This window comes from Nematolebias whitei, chromosome 12 (genome assembly GCF_014905685.2).
Source record: "Nematolebias whitei isolate Nwh7 chromosome 12, NemWhi1, whole genome shotgun sequence".
Classification (NCBI taxonomy): domain Eukaryota; kingdom Metazoa; phylum Chordata; class Actinopteri; order Cyprinodontiformes; family Rivulidae; genus Nematolebias; species Nematolebias whitei.
The window spans coordinates 8,482,119-8,489,161 of NC_056509.1; positions in this window are offsets into that span (position 1 = coordinate 8,482,119).

Below are 7,043 nucleotides of genomic sequence, written 5' to 3' on the forward strand. Positions count from 1 at the left end.
GAATAAAGTCCAGCCCCTCTAAAGGAGATTGTTCCAGAACCCATGCTGTGCGTCGAGGTGAGCCCAACTATATCTAGTTGATACCTCTCAACCTCACGCACAAGCTCAGGCTACTTCCCCACCAGAGAGTTCACATTCCATGTCCCAAAAGCCACATTTGGTAAGCCAAGGTCAGAGCGCCAAAGCCTTCAGCCACTGCCCATGGAGACGTGTACCCAACTTTTATGGTCCCTCTTGCAGATGGTGGGCCCACAGGAAGGCAAATATATGTTGAGCCCGACCGGGCCCCATGGGTAGAGACCCAGTCACCAGGTGCTTGCTGATGAGCCCCTCCCCCAGGCCTGGCTCCAGGGTGGAGCCCTGGTAACCAAGGGCCACGGAGTTCCTTGATTTGTGTTGTCCATCAAAAGTCTTCAGAATCACTCTTTGTCTGGCCTGTCACCTAGAAATAATCTGCCTTGGGAGACCCTGCCAGGGGTAATTAGAATTGCCCAGACAGCAGAGCTCCTAGGATCATTCAGGCCCACCATCTCCTCCACTAGATAAGGTGATAATTCAAGAATTCATTCATTGTTCAAAACAATGTTTGTTTTTATGATTATGAGATTTCTACTAATACTAAATTGATCTTTTGACAGTTACTAATGTGCACGTGTAAAATCAGGCCCACACTCCAGATTCATCCATTGCTATTTCTGGTAGGGATGCACCAATTGTAGTTTTCTGGCCGATCACCGATTTCTAAAAAGTCTGACCCGCCGATTCCGATTTTGTCCGTTACCGATTTTGTTTTATAAGAGACTCTGTCAGGTGTTATAAGGTCACAATGCACCTTCAATTTTCCAATCTTATTTTATTGAAAAACATACCCTTGAACAATATCCTAGAAGCAATACAAACTGGTTTTAACTGGCCATGAGGTAGTGCTCTGAAATATAAATGAAATTTAGACAATTGTTGTTAAAACTAAAAAAAAATCGGTAAAATCGGTTTCTCATGCAAGTATCAGTCGATTTCCATTCATCCCTTATCCTTTACCCGCTTCTTCTATTTTGGGTCACGGGGGGTTGCCGGTGCCCATGTCCGACAGTCACTGTGCGAGGGGCGGGGTACACCCTGGATGGGTCGCAAGTCCACCACAGAGCCACATAGAGACAAACAACCATTCACTTTCCTACTCTCACCTAGGGACAATTCAGAGTTACCAATCAGCCTAACATGCATGTTTTTGGTCTGTGGGAGGAAACCGGCGTACCCGGAGAAAACCCACGCATGCATAGAGAGAACATGCAAACTCCACCCAGGAAGGCCCCTGGACCAGGATTTGAACCGGGGACCTGCTTGCTGAGATTCGGCAGCTCTACCAGGTGCACCACCGTGCTGCCCTCAGTCGATTTCCGATTTCCCAAAATTAAGGTAATCGGGGCCCCTAATTTCTGGTATATAAATCTTCATTCAACTCTAGTCATTTGGTACTTTACACCTGGCTTTTTATTTACTTTTATTTACAAACATATTTTTTCATTGATATTTTAAGATGTGGTAGTGAAATGTACTCTACATGCCCTGTTTCCAGGTGTCTAGGTGTTTGAATGACTGCACTGCAACAATGCACCCCAAGACGGATACTGCCGAGCAGAGGGCATGATTTATCCACTAACAGGCACAAAGGCAGAACCAGGGGTGGCCAATGGTGGCCTTTCCCACCAAAAATTTATTTTTTGCTGGCCACCTCAATCATTTCAGGAAACTATACTTTTAAGCAATATAAAAGCTAGAAAGCACATTTAGTAAGTTCTATTTCATATAGGCTTCACCCTTTAAGGCTATCGCTAGTGGGTTTATCCCGTCGTGCGCAGTGTGGCACTGAAAAATTTAGTCCCTGCTGCATGGGCCTCACCCCTGGTCCATATAAATTATGGTGAGACCGGGTAATCGGCTCCCATTTTTTCTTCAGCAAGCAACCAGCACTGCTTTACAAGAACACGATGTCCAGCACCAGCATCATCCACCTGTGCCCATCCTGCAAGACTGGCTACATGCTGAGTTTCGACCGGCATGACATCTGTGAAGGATGCCTTGGTCTCCGCCACGTCGACCTCGCCTCCTCCTGCCGTCTCTGTGACCTCCTCCCTCCTGATGAGAGGCAGAGATGAGCAGCCTTGTTCAAGGCTAACATCGAGGAGTGCCTCGCCACGATGGGGGACTGTTTGCTATACGATGCCATCGCCTTTTTTGACGCCGAGTCACGGAGCGAATCGGATGATTCCTCCAGAAAAGGCGACGTCAGCAGCAGCCCCACTGCTCATTCCCTCCTGGAGCGCATAGTGTTGGAATGGGGGGGCCGAGCGGATGCCCCCCCCCCCCCCCCCCCCCCCCGGGCCTTTCCACATCGACAAACACACCTCTCCCAGCCGTCGGTGCTCTCCTCTCAGAGCTGCTTGGCATAATCCAGGAGGCGGCTGACACGAAGGGACTTTCCATCCCTCTCCTCCCCCTGCCCAGATCGGATGATCTAGCAGGAAGGTTTGGCTCCACCCCGGCTCGCCTCCCTGACCCCATCTGGCCTCGTTTCCCAGCAGTGACGTCCTACTGGAACGAGGCTGCAGCCGGACCTGGTAAGCTGAGGGTGCCTGTCTCCACCTTCACCCCCATCACCAGAGTGGAGAGGTTTACTGAGCAGAACTTTCCCTCGGCACCCCCCCGGAGCCAAGCCTGGTGGAAGCACTCAGAGCAAAAGTGTCCAGGTTGGACCAACGTCCCGTCCCTCCAGAGAGACATGACCAGACGGTGACGTTGCTTTCCAATCAAAGCCACCAGTGTGCTTTCCAGGCAGCCGCAGCGAACAACAATGTTGCCCTACTGGCCTACAGCATTTCCAAAAGGCTGGAGGACACAGACCTGCCTGACGAGATGAGAAGCTCACTCTGCAAAGCGTCTGACGTCATCCTGAACCTGTGCACCTCCTCTGTGGTCTGCCTGTCTCGCATTGCCGCCTGGATGACGATGATTCAGAGGTCCTCCTGGCTCCCCATCCATGCCGGAGAAGCTGCAGAAGGACCTGGGCCCAATCAAGACGGATGCGCTGTTTGGGGCCAATTTCAAGGCCATGCTTGAAAAGTCGAAGAAGTCAGAGGAGGTGTCGGAGACTGTGCACCACCTGATAAAGCTGCAGCCCTCCTCCTCCCCCCCCCCCCCGCCCGCTGGAGAGATTGCCGTGGCCAGAAGCAGCAGCAGAGACGTTCCACAGATACAGCAGTGACCTCCTGCTCCGCTCCACCGCCGCCCCCTCCCGCCAGAGAACAGTACTTCTCGTGGCAACCAGCGACTCAGCGTTTCCCCAGAGACCGCCAACAGGCGCCGCCCTGGAACAACCAGTCGCAGGGCCCATGGGGGAGAAGACACAAGAAATGACTCTTTGCGGAAAATGTGTGTGTGTGCATAATGATGACCTGAGTTTTAAAATGAAACGAAAACATCATTCAGAGTGTAAAGTGTCTTCTGCTTCCAGCCTGACTGTCAGATTGAATGATCTCACAGCGGCCTCTCTTCACACATCCTCCACACAAAACGAGCCAGTAACTTCAAAACAGGTTTTTAAAAGTCACAGCAGCTCAAGAAATCACACAAAATGCTCGCTTGACACAGTAGCTATAAATGATTCTTTTCAGCAGACCGAGCTCAGAAAAGACCCTCGCTTTCAGCCCAGGTTGTTTTCTGAAATTTCTGACTGCAGCGGGAGCAAACGCGTTTCGCCACGGCAACTACAGTCTCCACCCAAACGGCGTTGCATTTCTAAAAGCACTCACACCTCTTCTCAGTGTGCGTGAGCTCACATCAACTCTAATGTGAGCCCGCAGCCTAAGTGCAGCACAGAGGCGTTCCCAGGGCCCTTACAGGGAGGTCACCCCTTGGGTCGCTCGAGGAGTATCTCTGGAGCAACTGATGGCGTTGGGGGCCTTAACTTGGCTAAAGTCCGTAAAGGACATGACACAACACAGAAACGCATGCCCGCTCCACGAGCGTTACGCAGTGTGGCAGCGAGTGTGTTCCCTGGACAGATGGATGAACCGTCTTATCAGCAGAGGTTACACGCTGCAGTTCACAGCTCAACCCACACCGTTCAGAGGGATTATAGAGACGGTTCTGTCTACTCCAGAACAGATCTCGTCTCTCCACTCAGAAGTCCAGGAATTACTGATAAAAAATATAATTTCCAAGGTTCCCAGTGGAGAGGAAACACAGGGTTTTACTCACGTTACTTCCTGGTCCCGAAAAAGACCGGAGGAATGAGACCCATCCTCGACCTGTCCATGTTCAACAAATCAATCATGGAGAGACAATTCCACATGCTGACAACCAAGCAGCTGTTGGACAACATTCACCAGAACAATTGGTTTACCTTCATAGATCTAAAAGATGCTTATTTTCACATACCAATCATTCCAAAACACAGAAAGTTTCTGCGCTTTTCCTTCCAAGGGACCCAGTACCAGTTCGGCTATTCCCTCGCCCCACGCACGTTTTCGAAATGCGTAGAGACGGCTCTGCAGCCGTTACACAGAGCAGGAATGAGAATTATTTTTTATCTGGATGATCTGCTGCTGTTAACTCAATCCAGGCAGGAAAAAGCTATGCAAAAAAAGCGCTGACGTCACACCTGCTAAACCTGGGTTTCGCCATAAACTGGGAGAAGAGTTCGGTTCTCCCAGCCCAGATGATCGTTTATCTGGGAGTGGAGCTAAACAGTCACTATGAGAGCCCGCTTATCACAGCCGAGAGCCGAAGCTCTTAAAGATCAGCTCCGCCGCATAAAACCCAGCAGAGCAGTAACAGCCATCTCTATGATGAAACTTTTGGGTACGATGTCTTCAGCTCACGCTGTGGTTCCGCTGGGCTTACTCCACATGAGATGCCGTCAGAGATGGTTCGCCCGCCTGCACATAGATATGGTGCGTCAGAAGAGATGGATGATCTCTGTGCCCCCCTTCGTGGAACCGACCTGAATCACTGGGGAAACCCTCTCACTCTGTCAGAGGGAGTTCCTATCACACGTCACACGTCTCAGTTTTCACAGATGCATCCCTGTCAGGCTGGGGAGGAACGTGCCTGTCTCAGGCGGTGGGGGCGCTGTGGCCACCTCAAAAATCAGCTCATATAAACATTTTGGAATGTCTCACAGTTTGGAATGTGATTCAGTATTTTGCTTCCCTGTTATGGAATCAACATGTTCTGATCCACACAGACAACAAAGTGACTGCAGCTTACATAAACCGGCAGGGGGCGTGCACTCAGCCCAACTGTTACGCATTGCGAGACAACTGCTGTGTTGGGCACACAAAAACCTGCTTTCCATCACAACAGTGTACATCCCCGGCGTCCTGAACAGAGGAGCGGACATAATGTCAAGGGGCGGTCTGCGCCACGGAGACTGGAGTCTCCATCCCGAGCTGATTTCTTGGATCTGGAGCAGGTTCGGCCGAGCAGCAGTGGATCTGTTTGCCACATGGGAGAACGCCCAGTGTCAATTATGGTTCTCACTGAGCCCACGGGACGACCCACCATTAGGAGTGGACGCTTTTGCCCACAGCCCATGGCCAAAAATGCTCCTTTACGCATTTCCTCCAGTCCCTCTAATATCACGGTTTCTGAACCAAGGAAGAACTGTCAGACATCCTTGTAGCCCCGGAGCGCGTGAGCGCCCAGTGTTTCCCAAACCTGCAACGTCTGTTATCGGGTCGACCATGGAAACTGCCGTGGAGTGATGATGCTCTCCTCCAGGCAGGAGGAGCGATCAGGAGTCACCCAGAAATAGGCCAGCACCTTTGGGTCTGGCCACTGAGCGGATCCGCTTAGAGAAGATGGGTCTCTCTCAGAAAGTGGTGTGCACAATCCAAGACTCACTAGCTGCTTCTACCACAGCGCTGTACACATCAAAATGGACAGCTTTTCAACGCTGGTGCACGGAGAAAGGTGTAGAGGCCATCTCATGTCCACTAGGTGGCATGCTGTCCTTTCTGCAGCAGCTGATGGACAGAAATTTAACTTTCAGCACAATTAAAACTTATGCTGCAGCTATTTCTTCCTGTCACAAAGGCTTCAGTGACAGAACAGTTTTTAATCATCCGCTGATGAAGCATTTCCTAAAAGGTGTACGGAGACACAGACCTGTGTCATGCCCACTAGCTCCACAGTGGGACTTAACGATGATTCTGCGAGCTCTGATCAAAGCTCCTTTTGAGCCTTTAGATCAGGTGTCACTTAAATTCCTGTTGCTTAAAACAGCCCTGCTGTTAGTTCTGACATCAGCAAAGAGAGTGAGCGATTTAGCTGCACTCTCTGCTGCCCTGTCATGCCTCGGGATTCAATCTGATGGTAGCTCAGCTGCGCTGAGATCTAACCCAGCCTTCATACCCAAAAACATCACAAGTTCATTTAAATCGAGAATGATAACCTTGGAGGGGTTTTATCCCCCCTCACACACATACACACACACTCAAATCAGAGGATAAAGCATCATTTAATCTCCTCTGTCCTGTGCGCGTGCTGGCATGTTACATAGCACGCACAACTCCTCTGTGGCAGACTCAGCGTCTGTTTGTGTATTATAGCAACATCTCTGCAGGTCGCCCGTTATCCGCTCAGCACCTTTCACACTGGCTGTGTGAGGCTATTTCTGAATCTTACAGGGCATCAGGATTGGAGCCTCCAGAGAATCTCAGAGCTCATTTCATCAGAGGAATTGCATCTTCTACAGCTTTGCATGGAGGGATGACTGTGGAGGACATTTGTACGGCAGCCACTTGGACATCGCCTTGTTCATTTATTCGCTTCTATCTGTGTAAGAGTGAGACTCACTGCAGCTCCAAGATGGCCGCTAATCATCATCAGCTGACGGCCATCCACCTGATGAGCTACTACCATATTTAAGGCTGCAGTCAAGTCCTACTCTTCGCTGGAGCATTGTTCCCTTATTACGGTACTGATGCTTCCAGTCAGTCTTGTGTTTATGCCAAGAGATACTTACCTTGTTTTTGTGTGCC